This window comes from Equus przewalskii, chromosome 31 (genome assembly GCF_037783145.1).
Source record: "Equus przewalskii isolate Varuska chromosome 31, EquPr2, whole genome shotgun sequence".
NCBI classification, from domain to species: domain Eukaryota; kingdom Metazoa; phylum Chordata; class Mammalia; order Perissodactyla; family Equidae; genus Equus; species Equus przewalskii.
This window is the reverse complement of record NC_091861.1, coordinates 21,361,126-21,378,033: the sequence shown is the minus strand read 5'-3', so window position 1 is coordinate 21,378,033 and position 16,908 is coordinate 21,361,126. Positions and strand designations below refer to the sequence as shown.

The following is a 16,908-nucleotide window of genomic DNA, read 5'->3' as shown; positions in this document are numbered from 1 at the left end:
ATGCCAAAGATGAAGAAGAGGGAAAAATTGGTGCTAAGAAAACACTGAGAAAGCCATCAAAACAATAAGGTGTCAAGTGAGGCAACAGAAGTCAAGATTCTGTTGGATTCACCAGCAATCGAGGAGAGAGAAAATCAGAGAGACGTGTTGAAGGAATGAATGATAACAATAGCCAAGATGTATAGTTTTCTGTTTTTTAGATACTGTGCTAACCTCTGTTTGTACATTGTCTCGTTTAAGCCTCAGGGCAACTGTACAAGCTGTGTACTGTTATTACTCCTATTTTATAGGTGAGAAAAGTTAACTATCTGGAAATTTCCATGACTTACTTAGGGGTAAAATATTAGCAAGCAATGGGCCAGAGTATTAGCTCAGGTTTGCCTGGTGAGCCTGGTGTGATGGCAGTTTCCAAGATGGGTATGATGGAGATGGAGAAAGTCTTAGTAGGGAAGGGAGAAGGGCACATGCGGCCTGCCAGATTTGAGAGGGAAGAACGTAGTAGGAGGTGTTTGTTGGCTCGTGGCGGATCTGTTCAGAGAATCTGTTAAAACTGAGCCAGAATACACAGAGCCAAAGCAATAATTCCACGAAGTTAAATTGTCCTATTTTCTTGGATCTGTTTGGGTTTCTTGAGTAGATTTATTTACCTTTTAGTGCTTCAGTAATTCTAGATTGCAACTCCTGTTGAGTTTTGCTTTTCTGTATGGACAGTATAGGAGGTCGGCCCTCTGGACTTCAAAGACTTGTGTCAAGAAATCATTTAGTCATGATTTGTAAATATGCACATCTGATATTCATACCTACTAAGATGCAATCTTTACTAAAACCGGGGTGTGGATTTCTGCTGATTGTAATCCCTGACAATTTGGGTTAACTGGAACTAACAGTTTTTAGAATATAGTCTTGTAGCTTCTTTTCCTTGATTTTATGCTTGTCCTCACAAACTCAGAGGGTGGGGCAGGGCCTTCCTTAGAGTCGTGTGAAAGATTGCTATAGTTCCTAGCTGGAGCTTAGAGCATCAGAGGCACAAATAGATTATATATTTTTATATATTATATATATATTTTATATATAACTATAGATTAAATCATTTAATATATAAATCCCTCCAAATCACAATGGAAAAATATGGTAAACTGTGCCATCCTGTCATTCACCCTCAAGCCCAGACACTACAAAGCTAGTGGATATCCTCAGGGGTCCTTCCTGTTGTGTTGCAGAGACTCTGCTAGACATTTTACAAAAAGACATTTTCTTATATTGTCCTCATTAACGACCCACCTCTGCTTATTCATTTCCCTAGCAACCTACACTTCTTGAAAAGATTGGATCCATGTGATATCTTATTCAAAGTTTCTTTTTCATACTGGAGTAGAAGCTTCCTGAAGGCCGGGAACCTGTCCTATTTCCAGCTATATCTTTCATGCCTAAATAAATGTCTGACATATTGTAGGAACTGAGAACTCTAACAAACTCCGGTTCCCGTGTTAAATGATACTGGGAGCACACAAAAGTGATTTCTTCTTTGTTCCAGGAAGCTAAAACTGTGAACCAACTAAAACAGCTTGCTTCTCAGGCTGCTTTGAAAAACAGCTTACATATCACACTCATTTCAAGACCTCGCTTGACTGTGACCACCAACCCAAAGCTATTATGTCATTAATTTTGCCCAATCCCAACTGGTCCTCTGCTTTTCAAGAACTACGTTAAGGGCATTCAGCATGGGTCCCATAACCCTATAGATACCCTTCCTTAATTGTCTCCCTTTGGGGACTCTAAGACTTTGTAAAGGTGGTGTTTTTCCTTGCTGCAGTAAGTTTAGGAAGCTCATCTTTTTTTGATCAATAGTGTTTTTGGTTGTCTTCATAGGGACTTTCAACCAAGCTAACAAATATTTGTTAAATGAATGAATGGTTAAGAGATAGCTATTGATATTTCCATTTAATAGACGTGGACACTAAAGGTCAGAAAAATCAAGTACTTCACTAAAGTAGACTGTGGGGTCAAACTCAGTCAGTCTTTCTGCAAAGCACAATTTGCACATGGCTTTTTTGAGATTTCTTTCTCCCTTCAAGATTGCCTTGAGGTTGTTTGAGCCTGATTCAGCCCGTGTTATTTGGGAGTGGATAAAGGGAATAAAGTGTGTTTGTACCATGTGTCTTGTCTTGACTACCTCCTTGAGGGGGAGAACCTAGACTTGGGGCTGTGTGCCTGTTTCCCAATTTGTATGGGAAATATGAGATAAGAGGAGGTCATGTGTCCAAATGAGACTATGTAATCTCGGGAATGATAAAGAGAAAGTAGAATGGAGACTCTAGTGAAGGCATTCTCAACAGGCGTGATGTTGCCTCAAGGGGTGAAGATTGGTTCTTGGAGGATCAAAAAAACCCTCTCAGATATTACAATGGTTTGTGGCCCTATATAGGGCCATAGCACATAATCAGAATACAGTGTATCTGAGGTATTAAAATTTCATGGGAGGGCGTGTTAGGAAAAAAATGTCTAAAAAGGCTCCTTAAGGGGGATGATACTGATAAAAAGGTTGAGAAATGTTGCTCTAGTGACGATTTCTTCCTGACGGCCATGATTCACAGCTCTTCACATTCAGTTCAAAGATTTCAAGTCTAATACTGGATCGGGGACAACCACTCATGGACTCACAAAAGGTGTCTGGTTGTTTAAAAAAGGCAAACGTTTTTAAAAAGTATTCTTAAGTAGAAAGAAAGCAATGTACATATGGTAGCTGGGATTTCTTAGTACCTCCACAAGTTTGGTTCTATACGTTGTTAAGTCAGAAACTGAAGTGTGTGTGTGTGTGTGTGTGAGAGAGAGAGAGAGAGAGAGAGAGATCAACTTTTCCGTGACAGAGGGCTCTGAAAACTTGGCCGCCTCACTAGTCTTGATGATGGGTCTTCTAACATGAAATTCACATGGAAATTCACTTGGTAAAGAGATTTATCTGGGTCTAGCATCACCCTGGCAGGTTGTAGAGAAAGCTACAAATGAAGCAGGTCATTAGAGATCATTGTTTCTTTGCCCTGGAAAAAATAACAATCCCCAATATTTGCTGTACTCTATCATATTAGCAAAATGTACCAGTCATAACTAATCAATCACAGCTGCTGGAGAGCAAATAATTAACACTTCTCATTATATTGTTCATCCTCTCGGCTGGCAGAAAAGACTTGATAATGGGGTCTCTGTGTGCTCCTTGACTGTTTGCATTTAATTTGGTTTGTAATCCAAAAAATGCTCAAAGATTCTTAAAACATTAGATGGCAAAAGATGCTAGCCTGAGCTTATTGACACAGGATCTACTCATTTTTTTTTTCCAAATAATCAGTTTCCAGGAAATATTAGATACTAAGATAGATAGTATCTACATAAACATTTTGCTGAAATAAAAGTATCCTGAAAGTGGGTCCTTCAAACACCTTGACATTTTGTAGATGTTTTATGGGAGTGAAAACTTAGCCTGTCGTCTATTGAAGACCATAATAATCTGACTTTTGACAAGGTTATTTTGATTTTCCACACCAGCCCAGATGTAGATTATTTTTTTAAACAATGCAAACCAACAGGCCCATGCTTGTCTCTCTTTCAGTTTGCAGACTAACAATGACTGTGCTCCATACCTCTCAGGTTACAGTGTTGAATGATCTTACTCTCTAGGCAGCTATATATTCCCATTTACAGACAGTCAAATGGGAGCAATAGGAAAAAAACGCGTGTTGGTGAACATTTATGGAAGGCTTGGAATAGGCTGGTCAGTTTATTAGATACTTTACAGGTGTTATTGAGAGTAATGTAATTGTCACAGCAACTCGGCGAAGTAACTTTTAGCCACTAATAATGCTTTTGTTTTTAAAGACTTAATTTTTTTAGGGCAGTATAGAGTTCACAGCAAAAGTGAGAGGAAGGTACAGAGATTTCCCATCTACCCCTGTCCCCACACATGCATAGCTTCCCCACTGTCAACGTCCCCCACCAGAGTGTATATCGTTACAGTTGATGAACCTACATTGACACATCATAATCACCAAAGGCCATGGTATATAATATGGTTCTCTCTTGGTGTTGTACATTCTAGTTGTTTGTACAAATGTATAATGACGTGGATCCATCATTACAGTATCATACAGAATATTTTCACTATCCTACCATTTCTCTATACATCACCTATTCATCTGTCTTTCCCAGCCAACCCCTAGTAACCACCAATCTTTTTACTGTCTCCATAGTTTTGCCTTTTCCAGAATGTCCTAGAGTTGGAATCATCCAGAATGTAGCCTTTTCAAATTGGCTTCTTTCACTTAGTAATATGCTTTGAAGGTTCCTCCATGTCTTTTCATGGCTTAATAGCTCATTTCTTTTTAGCATTGAATAATGGCCCATTCTCTGGATGTGCCTCAGTTTATTTGTCCATCCTCCTGCTGAAGGATGTCTTGTTTGCTTCCAAGTTTTGGCAATTATGAATAAGGCTGCCACCGACATTAGCGTTCAGGTTTTTGTGTGGATATGTTTTCACCAATACTGCTTTTAATCTCTAGCCTTTCTCCTCATCAGTCCTACTTCATTGCACCCTTCATACTCCCTTTCTTTTCTAATGATAAGAAAACAGAGACTCACAGACATTAGTTTCCCTAAATTCAGTACAGTTAAAAAAGTGCAAAGACATAGACAAAAATGCAAACCCGCCAAACCAAAATCTACATTCTTTTCACAGGGTTGTTTTGGAACTTTGAGAACTAAGAATATTTTTTGATATATACGTAGTTGTTCATCTTGTGGACTTCCCAACAAAATCCTTGCTCTTGGGGAGCTTGTATCTAATAGGGGTTTACGGAAATTAAACAAATAAAAATACTATGTGAGGGATTGACAAGTGTTATGAAAAATAATAAGGTCAGGGGACTAGAAAGAGTGGGGATGATAATGTTACTTTATGCAGGGTGATCAGGGAGTATCTCCCTAAGGCATTCAAATGGAGAACTGAACTGAGAGCATTCCATGCACAGGGATTAGCAAGTGCAAACGCCTTGGAGGAGAGGGAGGAGGGAGTCATAAGTCCATAGAAGAGCACAGAGGCCCCAGTGTCTGGAGTAGAGGGAAGGGTGATGGTTTTCTGTTGGAGCAGTAGAGAGTGGTAAGAGGAAGATTAGCTAGGTGTGGTGGGGGGTACTGGTGGGCCTAGTAGTCCATAGCAAGGATTTTGGCTTTTTACCTTGAGTGCAATTGAAATCACTGGAGAATTTTGAAGAGTGATACAATCTGACATATTTTCAGATGGATGCTCTGGCTCATGTGTGTGCGTGCGTGTGTGTGTTTTGGGGAAAACGGTGGGAGTGGAGAGGTGGAAGCTGGAATGCCAGTTAGGAGCCTACTGCAATAGTCCAGGCACAATATGACAGTGCTTAGTCAAAGTAGTGAAGATGATGAGTAATGATAGGATTCAGGATATGTTTCTAAGGAAGAGATGACCGGATGGACCGATGCATTGCATGTGGGATGTGACAGAAAGAGCAGAGTTCAGGAAGATTCCAAGGGTCAGGGCCTAAATTTTTATGGCCCATGAATTGCATTGAGTATGGTTGCTGTGGGCATTCAGAAGTGCGAGAGAGATGGTGTTCTCAGCTGGGCTGATCACGGAGGACTTTGGGAAAACATGGTGGGAATTGAACTGGATATTGAGGGAGGAACAGGATTTGTTTAAAGCCAAAAGGGGAGGGGGCAGAAACTTTAGGCAGGTGACCTCTATCAAGGAAAAAGGCAGAACTGGGAGAGGCAGTGGTATTTCCTGAGATGAGGAAAATTGAAGAAGAATAGGTTTTGGAGGGAGATCAAGCATTTTTGGACATCATAGCTTTGAAATGTCTTATTAGACACCCTATTTATTTCTTTAAACATTTCGTACTCCCCTCATTTGTAAGAGTTCTTTGTCTGTCAGAAGTACTAAACTAGGAACAGATGCTACTGCACTCAAAGTACTTTATCATCTCTTGGTCCTCACTTTCTTTAGTTATGATTCAACTGTAGATGATTTCACCAATTCCAGATCCTATTAGGAGGTTTTTTTAAAAAACATTTTTCTCTTTCACCGTGTCTTAGTTGACAATAATTCTTTCATTCTGTCTTGTGCTTTTTAACTGCCTATTTGTTTTTCAGGGTTATCACTAATTCTGATATTTAGAAATCCTTGTCTAATATTTATGAAATATTTAGAAGTCCTTGTCTTTATTATTATTTATTGTGGAGTTCTGGTTCATTACATTTTCTATTTTTGTGATTCAGTTTTCCCCTGAAAATTTGTGTTACTTCATTAAAACCATGAAGCAACTTTAACACCATCCACTTCTTACTTATGGACCCATTTCCGGGTGCTTTCTCCTTGCTCTCAGGGGATATACATCTTTGAATGGAGATTTGTTATTGGTAAAGAATCCTTTTCCTAAAACAAAGACATCAGGAAACAGATAATAAAATTTTGTCTACCTGGGACTAGATGTGGATTCCTATAGGTAGAAATTTACCATAGAGGATAAAACAAAGTTGTGGCTTTACCACTTCCAGCTGTGTGGCCTAGAATAAATTTCTTAACACCTCTAAGGTCTCAGTTTTATCCCCTGTACAATAAAGGTAATAATGGAACCCAATTCCTAAGTGTGTTGTGAGAGTTAAAGGAGATAATCGACGTGAAGTGATTGGCACAGCACCTGGCACACAGTAAATGCTTAATAAATTATATTATTATTATTATTATCATCATCACCAAAGGATAAAATTCCATATCAAGTGTGTTTTTAGCATTTATTCCTTCCAGACCATTGATGTGGTCTCTGGTGGATATAAAGATGGAAAACATACTCAATTTCCTCCAAAAATTTTTAATCTATTTGCAGAAGAGTACTGTTCTTGGAAAGAATATAATAAAAATATTAAGAAGTGGTTCAAGTAGTTGAAGGAGGAGAACAATTATGACAAAATAGCATGGAATTTGTGGTCCATGAACTGCATTGAGAATGGTTGCTATGGGCATTCAGAGGTGAGAGTGAGGTGGTGTTCTAGACTCAGGTGATCCCGGAGGACTTTGGGAAAACATGATGGGATTTGAACTGAATATTGAGAGACAAACAAGATTTGTTTAAACCCAAGAGGAAGAGGGCAGAAATTTCAGGCAGGTGAAATTTAAGAGGGTAAAGGGCAGAACTGGGAAGGGGCAAGTGTGTTTATAGAAACAGAGTTTATAAGAGTGCTAGGATTTCTATCAAAGTAGAGCAGATTTTTCTCATGAGTTGTTTTCTAAAGTTCTATTGGCAAAATAAAGTATAAAAACTAGAAAGATAAATAAATGCATATTATTTATAAGAAATAGCTTGAATTAAAATTTTCCTTGCCAAATATAAAAAGTTTAGTAAAAATTTCAGTAAAGAGTGATTCTAATTAGTTGTTATCAGAGATCTTTTTATATATTTCTCTAATGGCATAAACATTATGGCTGGGTTTTCAAGCAACCACTTGAAAGTAGAGAAAACTCTGTGCTTGCACATAAAAACCTTTTAGATCTTTGTCATTCCTGCAAGTTTCAGGTCTTTATTTTGAAACTCAACAGCCAAGACTTTGACCATTGGCTTTCTATGCTCTTTCTAAGTGTTCTCTTGAGCTACCGTTTGCTGCTGACAAGATGGGGGACGGCCAAAGAAATGCAAGTGAAAAATCCTTTTTTTTTACCAATTGCAGTATAATTGGCATATAACATTATATTAGTTTCAAGTGTACAACAGAGTGATTCAATATTTGTTTATATTATTTTGCAAATGATCACCGCTATAAGTCTTGTTAACATCCATCACCACACATAGTTACAAATTTTTTTTCTTGTGATGAGAACTTTTAAGATTTAGTCTTAGAAACTTTCAAATATGCAATACAGTACTGTTAACTATAGTCATTAGCTGTACATTATATCCCCGTGACTTATTTATTTTATAATTGGAAGTTTGTACCTTTCAACTTTCTTCACCCATTTTGTCCATCCCCCCACCCCCCAAATTCTTGGTTTATATCTCATATATATATATATATTTTTTTGCTATAAATGCTACCTAGTACTGAGTGTCAGATCAACTGAAATATAAAAATAATAACAGATAAGATAAAATACGTGGTGATATTTAATGCAGCCAGTAGATTTCCATAGTTTGAACATATAAAATTAGATATACGTATTTTAATGCTTAGAAATTCTGTGTGAGAGAACACATGTTTGAAGACTATCACTTTAAAGGGATGACAAATTATTAACCTTTGACTGGCCTTGTAATTAGGAATTTATGAGGTAAATAAATGGGGAAAGGGTATTTCGTGTTCAGGAAACCACACAGTGGAGAGAAAGCACATGGGTTTAAGGGGCTTGTAAGCAGTTTCTGATAGCTAGAGGATGCTGTGTGTGTGTGTGTGTGTGTTAGAGAGAGAGAGTGAAAGAGAGGGGGAGAGAGAAAACAAGGAAGCACGAGAGCCAGCCAATGATGAGATTACTGTGGTACATAAGAGTAAGAGCTTTGAAGAGACATGTCTCATGGTAGAGGCAATGCAGAGTTACTGAAGAGCAGGACCACATTTGGTAGGCAATGTTATAGATGGGAGCCACCTTAGAGAGAAGAGTGTTTCCATCTTTCAGAAGAAAACTGTAATAATCCAAGGAAGAATGGTGGGAACAAGAACTAAACCAGGAGCCACTAAGATGGAAATATGAAGACAGCTTCATGAGACATTTAAAATAGAATGAACAAGACTTGATTAGCAACTGGTCTTGGGGGCCAGGAGAGGAAGGAGTCTCGGATGACTCCCGGAGTTCTAGCTAATGTGACCGGGTAGCATCATTTATTTCACAAATATTTATATATTTATTGTGTTTTAAAGTATTTGTCAGGCTCTCTGACTGGTTCTGGACAAACAAAAGTAACTGAGAGTTTAATGGAAGAGAGAGACAAGTGAACATACAAATATATTACAGTCGATAAGTGATGCCCTTCATTCTGATAAGAAGATAGGAGGGAAAGAAAGCAGAGATGAATTTGAAGGAGAAATGATGCATTTAGTCCTAGACACAAAAAATTAACAGAGCTCTGGAACAACAGGTGGGCCTTGAGAGGCAGCGGGGCTGGAAGAACACGAATCAACCTCGGAATCAGAAAGCCCTGGACCTGACTTGCTGCCTGGTTCCATCAATTGTTAGGTTTGTGACTTCAGGTAGCTAAGTTTCTTCATCTGAAAAATGGGATTCAGATCATCCATTTTTCAGAGTGATTGAGCATGAGTGATGATGCTGTGTTACGTACTTTAGCACAATCACCGGCAAAAAAAGGGTGCACCTTAAGTGGTGGTTCTGAAATGTGGCGGCATTGGCACAGTTCAGGTCCAGATTCAGGTAAGAGATGTTGGCTGGGCGGACAAAGAGGACTGATGATGCTGCAGTGGGTGAAGAGTACTCCAGACGAGTCTAGCGAGAGAGAGGAACCTTGACAGTTTCTGAACGTCTTCCTGTTATCTGAACGGTTATTCCGTTCTGAATATTCAGATTACTCAGTGAGGTTTATCTGAACCATTTCCATCCCTTTGGGAAGATGGGGAATTACTGAAGACAGTAATCTCTTTTAAAATGAGGTCTTTATGATATTTTCTTCTTAACGTGCGCATTGGAATGCCCATATCAGTAACTGTTGCATATGGCGTAGGAAGAATTTTCTAGCTTGTGTATCTTTAGGATGATGACTGCTACATCTTTATGGTGTCATTCAAGTGATGACAGTAGCTTTTTTGAGATCTATCAAGAAAATCAGTCATTGCTCAGTCACACAAGAGTGTCCTCAATGTTAGGCTGATTTGCAAGCAGGTAACTGAAAAAACTTCCAATTTTGGACTTTTATAAGCAAAATTTCATTTTGATTTATGAAAAGAGCATGCGTTTCAGAGTTAGAAAGTTCTTAGTTTTAGTCCTGGCTTGGTTTCTGGGTTCCTTGAGTGAGCTTGGACAAGGTTTTCATCTCTCTGAACCTTGGTTTTCTCCAGGTTAAAATGTAGTTAATAATAACTTCTTTGCACATTTATTGTGAGACTTTGGTAAGATAAGAAATGACCATCAGAGTCCCTGGCACCTAGTAACTGCCAAGTTTTTGTCCTGAAAACAAAATCTCAAAATTTTTTTCTTCTCTTCTCAAAGAGTAAGTGATGATGACACCTTTCACCAAAGCTTTACGCTAATAATAACATTCATTTGTGGCAACGCTATAGAGACACACTGCCAAACTGGGACATAAGAACCGAGCCAGCGCATAGAGTCCAATTTTAGATCTAGCTGCTTGGGATGTAACTTGCACATGAATCATCAAGGGCTGGGGTGCTACCAGACAGCATTATAGTGTAAGAACAGACTATATTTACCTTACCTGTCTTTTTTCATTCTTCTCACCAGCAAAGGCCTGTGAGAAAGAACACAGTTACAAGTGTGACCAGAGAAACACATCTAAGTGTCTAATAATATAGCAAATGCATTGTTAATTCGAAGCAGAAGATGAGCTGTAATCCCGTCAAGAAGTCAAATTATCCGGGAGATTTTCCCACCTCTCTCTGTCCACCATTCCTTTTAAAGTATAAGTTTCAAACTAAGTATGTTTATAGATCTGGCATGTTCCTTGCTTGTATTGCAAAGTTTCCTCTCCTTATTAAGAATGGTAGCTCTCTAATAAAGGGGGTCTATCACGATAAGTACTGCTTGTTTACTGTCATTGCACTCTCTGCATGGTGGTTATATCTTCATTTCTCTTTCCTCCCTTCTAGCTTGTGACGTCTGTGCCCACTGCCCCCCTACAGGTTACGCCGCTACTCCTTCTGTTTCCCCTCGCTCATTTACTACTGCTTTCATCCGTTTTGATTCTCACAAACCATTACTTTCTAAAATCATACACTCTGAGTGTCTTAATATCTTCATTTTTAGGTTTACAATGATCTGCCAGGTACTCTGGTCTGGACATCTGTATCCATCAACTCGCTAATTCATGCAGCATGCCTGCAGGGCAGTTTCTATCATTGGATTTTTATGTGCATGCTTGACTCAACCACTGGCCCACTTAGCGTCAAACTCCCAGCTCTTTGGGTCTCATCACGCTCCTCTTCTATACATCAGGGATAGAAAGGCATCTTGGTAAGATTGTTTGGAGGCTCAGGTAAAATAATGTATGTCAATATTCTTCGTGAACTCTGAAGACTTTATTGATTTTTGAAAATGAATTATTTCTTTTGAAGGCATTCTGCCCATAAACTGTTATAATTTGAAAATGCCACTGGTCAAATCCTGTTATAATTTGAAAATGCCACTGGTCAAATCCTTTTTACAAACATTCTTGTTTATATTTAGGTAAATGACCTAAGCCCTCAGTGACTGGTTCTTCATTTTAAGCAATACTGTAGGGCCAGGTGACAGCAGTAGGTGCCAGATGCCGGGTGGTGTCTTCAGAAAGTGGCAAATGCTGCTGCATGGATGACTGGCAGAAAAAAAGCACCTCAGATGAGAAAGAGGCTGCTTGTTAAAATTCAATAAAATGTTCTTCTGATTTCCTACTGTATTTTCTCTGAATTATTTGGCCGTACATTCTGGATTCTTTCAGTACTGTCTTTCTTTGGCTTTTGCTTCTTCTAATGACATTTCTTCCTATTTGCCCACACCTGTGGCACTAGGATCTCAAACTGAAGATGCAGCCAGTTGGTACTGACTGACCATGGCCATGGCCCTGAGCCTGGATCTGCTCTGCTCCTTTTTCATCCAGGACAATGGTGACAGCCCTGGGATGCTGCTTGGTGAGGACCATGACCGCCAACCTCTGCACAGGCTGGGAGCTTGGCTCTCCTTCCCTCGCCTCTTCTCACATCCGTAAGTATATACTGAGTACCCAGTATGTGTGCTGAAATTCCTGGCATAAGCAACATATTTGCCTAGTAAAAAGAAGGTGTTTCATCTTATTACTGGATCTTGGGCATCATTACATCAGTTGCTTGGTAATTCTTCCTTCTAGCAGAGACCTAAGCATCAATGATGTTTTAAACCACTTTGGATGAGTTTATTAGCAGTAGTAACTAGAGCTAGCGATAATAGTGAACTTCTGTATTAAAATGGTCTGTATAGGTGATGGCATTTTAAATTTAAATACGTATTTTTATATATTAGATCTTTGTACATTTACTTCCATGTATTGTGTTTGTGGGAGGCTGTACTTAGGATGGTTAAGATATCAGAGTTAGGCCAGCCCCATGACTGAGTGGTTAAGTTCGCGTGCTCCACTTTGGCGGCCTGGAGTTCCCCGGTTCGGATCCTGGGTGCGGACATACGCACTGTTCATCAAGCCATGTGGTGGCGGCATCCCCCATAGAAGAACCAGAATGACCTAAACTAGGATATATAGCTATGTACTGGGGCTTTGGGGAGAAAAAAAAGAGGAAGATTGGCAACAGATCTTAGCTCAGGGCCCATCTTCCTCAAAACAAAATAAAACAACAAAAAACTAATGGCTGGCTTTTAAAAAAAGATATCAGAGTAAAGAAGAGTCCTGGTTCTAGCCAAGAGGCACTGAAGGATTGTTTTAACTTCTCAAAGCCTAGATTCCTTCTTGATTATGGGTGTCAGGAGGGAGGAGCGTATGAGCTGTGTAGAGAGAATCCCCTGACATCTTTCTCCATTGCATCCCCACTCCACCCATTCCGCCTTCTATCATTTGATGTTTTTCTTTCTTTATCGCGCTCATCACCATCTGATGTGATTTCTTTATTCGATTCCTATTTTATCATAAATGCACATAAGCTCCGTGATGGCAGACACGTTTTCTGCTCGGTTTGTTGGTGAATGCCCATCTCTGATAACTGTGTTGTCATACAGTAGGTGCTCAATAATTGTTGAATGAATGAATCCTGTATCCAAACACTTAGCACAATATCAACGACATAGTAAAACTCAATAAATGATCGTTATCATTGCTATAAATATTGGGATGAGATTCCGATGAGAATTTGAGTTGTTAATATGTTATTTTGTTCCCTCTTTTTTTAGAGGAAGATAGCCCTGAGCTAACATCTGTGCCAATCTTCCTCTATTTTATGTGGGGTGCCCCCACAGTGTGGCTTGATGAGTGGGGCTAGGTCCGTGCACAGGATCTGAACCTGTGAACCCCAGGCTGCCAAATTGGAGGGCACAAACTTAACCACTATGCCACTGAGCCGGCCCCGTTCCCTAAGTTTTGTTTGGGTCCTTTGGGTTTCTACTCTCTGTTCTGCACAGTTGCCCTATAAGATCTCCTCTGGTCAGTGACTCAGCCATGCTAACAGTTTCCAGATCTGCATTTCCGCTCTTTACCTCTCTCTAGGGTCCCACTTATGCTGTGTAGACACCTCACACTCAATGTGTCTCTCAATGCTGCTCATCCTCCTGAGCTGCTTTTCTCAGTTGATGGCATCTCTACTTACCCTGATGCTCAGATTAGAAACTTGGGGGTCAGCCTCGATCCCTCCCTCATTTCCTATATCTGATCAGTTCACCATTTCTCCCTCGGAAATGTCTCTTTTCTTCATTTGCCTAGCTCAGGCTATCCTTATCTTTCATTTGGACTTTTTATGGTAACTAATAATATGGTTAAATCTTATTGAACGTGGCATCAGGACTTTATATTCACTTAAATATATGAAAGCCTATGAGGTAGATGTTATTAGTGTTGTTGTTATCATTGTACAGATGATGAAAACGATGTTTCAGAGAGATTAAGCAGTTTCTCAATTGTCACAGCTGCTAAGGATTGAAGCCAAAGCATCTACCATTTTTCAAATTCTTCTTATTTGTCACAAGATTTCCCTTCTTCAGATCTTGTTTCAACCCACACCGCCTTCCCCTCTCCTCTCAGTGATCTCTTCATCATTCTTCAAGACTCATTTTAGACATAACCTCTTCTACTCTTTCCAGATTTCTCTGAGTAGAGGTAGATGCTTCTGCGGGGATTCCACAGCCCTCTCTACACATGTGGCCATTATTATTTTGTATTTTAACTATCAGCTCACACATCCCCGAGAGTAGAAACCTCACCTAATTCATCTTTGTCTGTACAGAATCTGTACTCAGTAGGAGCTGGGTAGATTTGTATTAAAGAATGCCTCTATGAATACTGTTTGTTGAGGGATTTAGTACTTGTTCTTTTATTTTTATAAGAATGCTACATTTATTTTTTTCTACTAAAATGTTTAATTAGTGATGTAGAATACCCACTTTTTTCTTCTTCTTTTTTTTTTTTTGCAGAAACGTTGGTTTATAACATTACATAAATTTCAGGTGTGTATCATTATATTTCGATTCCTGTGTGGATGACATCATGTTCACCACCCAGAGACTAAGTACACTCCATCACCACACACATGTGCCTAATCACCCCTTTCGCCCTCCTCCCTCCCCGATTCCTCTCTGGTAACCACCAATCCAATCTCTGTCTCTATGTGTTTATTTGTTGTTGTTTTTATCTTCTACTTATGACTGAGATCATACAGTATTTGACTTTCTCCCTCTGATTTATTTCACTCAGCATAATACCCTCAAGGTCTATCCATGTTGTCACCAATGGCTAGATTTCCTCATTTCTTATGGCTGAGTAGTACTCCATTGTGTATATATACCACATCTTCTTTATCCGTTTGTCCCTTGTTGGGCACCTAGGTTGCTTCCAAGTCTTGGCTATTGTGAATGATGCTGCTATGAACATAGGGGTGCATGTATCTTTATGCATAGAATACTTGCTTTTCGAACTAAGCCCCCCCTTTGGTTTTCTGTAAACAACGTAGGGAGATTTTAATAACAAATCCCTTTTCATTTGTTCCCCAGGTTCCCACATCCTATTTGATATCTGGTGACCTCTAGATCCCCTAATATCTTTGTTCTCCCAGCCCATTTTCCTGTATCACTCCACATGCCTGCATTCTATCTTCCCATGTTTTGCTTTCTGCTAGGCAACAGGTAAAGTGTTTTACTCCTCACTTAAAACTTGAATTTCACTGCCATTTTTCATCTTCTGTGACCAGTGATGGGAATTTCAGGTCCTCAGGATGAGGAAGATATTTTTGGGCAATGGGAATCTTAAGAATTTTCTTCAAATCACACCATATTATGTCTTTGAAGAAAGCTTCATGTATGTCTTTTTTGTAATCATTCTTCCAAAATTGGTAAAAAGCCCTTTGCAGTTGAGGAAACTATGGTGTGACTGATGAATTATAAATAGCAAAGTTTTCATCTCTGCCAAGATGCTTGAATCTGATTTGTACAAATCTCTGTCACTGTCTTCTTTTGGAGAAGATAAGATTTTATTTTTATGCAGAGACAATGAAGGCTTATCTTATACATCTCCGGAGTTTGAAAATGTATAGCTCAAAATAGAAAAAAATCCATAAATATATCCATTTTCTAATATCAGAAATCTAACAATATGTTTTTAACTTGTTAATCTCAAGTTTCTAAGGATAAAACAGAAATCATGTAAAAAATGTATTAATATGGACATATCCTTGATTTGATAAGCATGATCAATTTTTGGATTGTTTTAATAAAATAAAATATTTATAAATTTTAAAAAGTCCCAAGAAAAATGAACAAGATTTAGAATATTAACTTTAAATGATCTGAAAAGTATTTTAACTGTCAGTTACATGAAACATATACTTCCGTGTAGAATTCTTGAACAGATAGCACTTTAAGTTTAAATTCTCTGTTCCTAAGTAAAAAATTTCAGAACTCCCTTAACCAACATCAAACACAAAATAGATATATAGGTAGCTCATTAGCCAGTTCCTCATGAAAAAAATCAATTTTTGGAGGAATAACTCTTCAAAATGAGACCAAGCTTGAAGAAAATGATGAATCCATTAGTAATGGGATGTAACAAAACACACTGCATGTGGCTCATTCAATCAGCTGGTCCCACCTCTTTATTTATTTATTTGTTTATTTTTTGCTGAGGAAGATTGGCCCCGAGCTAACATCTGTGCCAGTCTTCCTCTATTTTGTATGTGGGTTGCTGCCACAGCATGGCTGATGAGTGGTGTAGGTCCACACCTGGGATCCAAACCCATGAACCCAAGCCACTGAAGGGGAGCATGCGAGCTTAACTACCATGCCCCCAGGCCGGCCCCCACCTCTTTGTTTTATAGTTGAGGAAACTGGTACCCAAGGTGAAACCACACCAAGTGAATGAACAGGCACGACTCCAATGGCTTTGTACCTCCGCTCAAAGCTTTTTGTTTCATGTTACTGTGTGGCCCCTTGTTGACCCAACGTGATGGTCAAAGCGCTCTGAGAGCTGAGCAGAGGGACTGAATTTGGGAGGTAAAATCAATAGATAAGCAAAACTGAAAACTTTAGACTTAGCCTGCATTGGAATACAGAGAGAAATAAATAATGAAGAATGCGGCTTATTCTGCTTCCACTGGTGAGTTCTCTCAGTGTTTGGCTGATTTAGTACAATTTAAATGAGAAGGGCCCCAGGTTTCCTGAGACAGCTTGAACTCCCCATGACTTTTTCTGTTCGCCCATAAATATATTCATTTGCTGCTGAAGTAAGATAAGATAACTATTTGAAACATATGGGGCAACAATTTTTTTCTGGCTTATTGTTGCTGAGGACCATCATCAAGTTCAGATTTCTAAGAGTTCAACCTGTATTCTTCTATTGGTATTTTTAAGAGAAAATAAGTAAAATTTGGTGAATTACATGAAATTGGACTACTGTGGTAACACTTTGTGCGACTAACTGGACTCCACATTAATCTACGAGATACTTTTCAATAAAAATATTCTCTTGTGCAGCCAATTCTCTCTCTCAGAAATGAACCCCC

General features: G+C 39.0%; 1 long non-coding RNA gene across 1 annotated transcript in view; it reads left to right on the top strand.

The window, feature by feature from the left end:
- Nucleotides 1-16,908, top strand: part of LOC139080625 (uncharacterized) — a 160,581-nt gene that overhangs the window by 86,077 nt on the left and 57,596 nt on the right. Inside the window, exon 4 of the long non-coding RNA XR_011535270.1 lies at nt 11,823-11,926. This is a non-coding gene — a long non-coding RNA (uncharacterized lncRNA). The remainder of the gene's footprint in view (nt 1-11,822; nt 11,927-16,908) is intronic.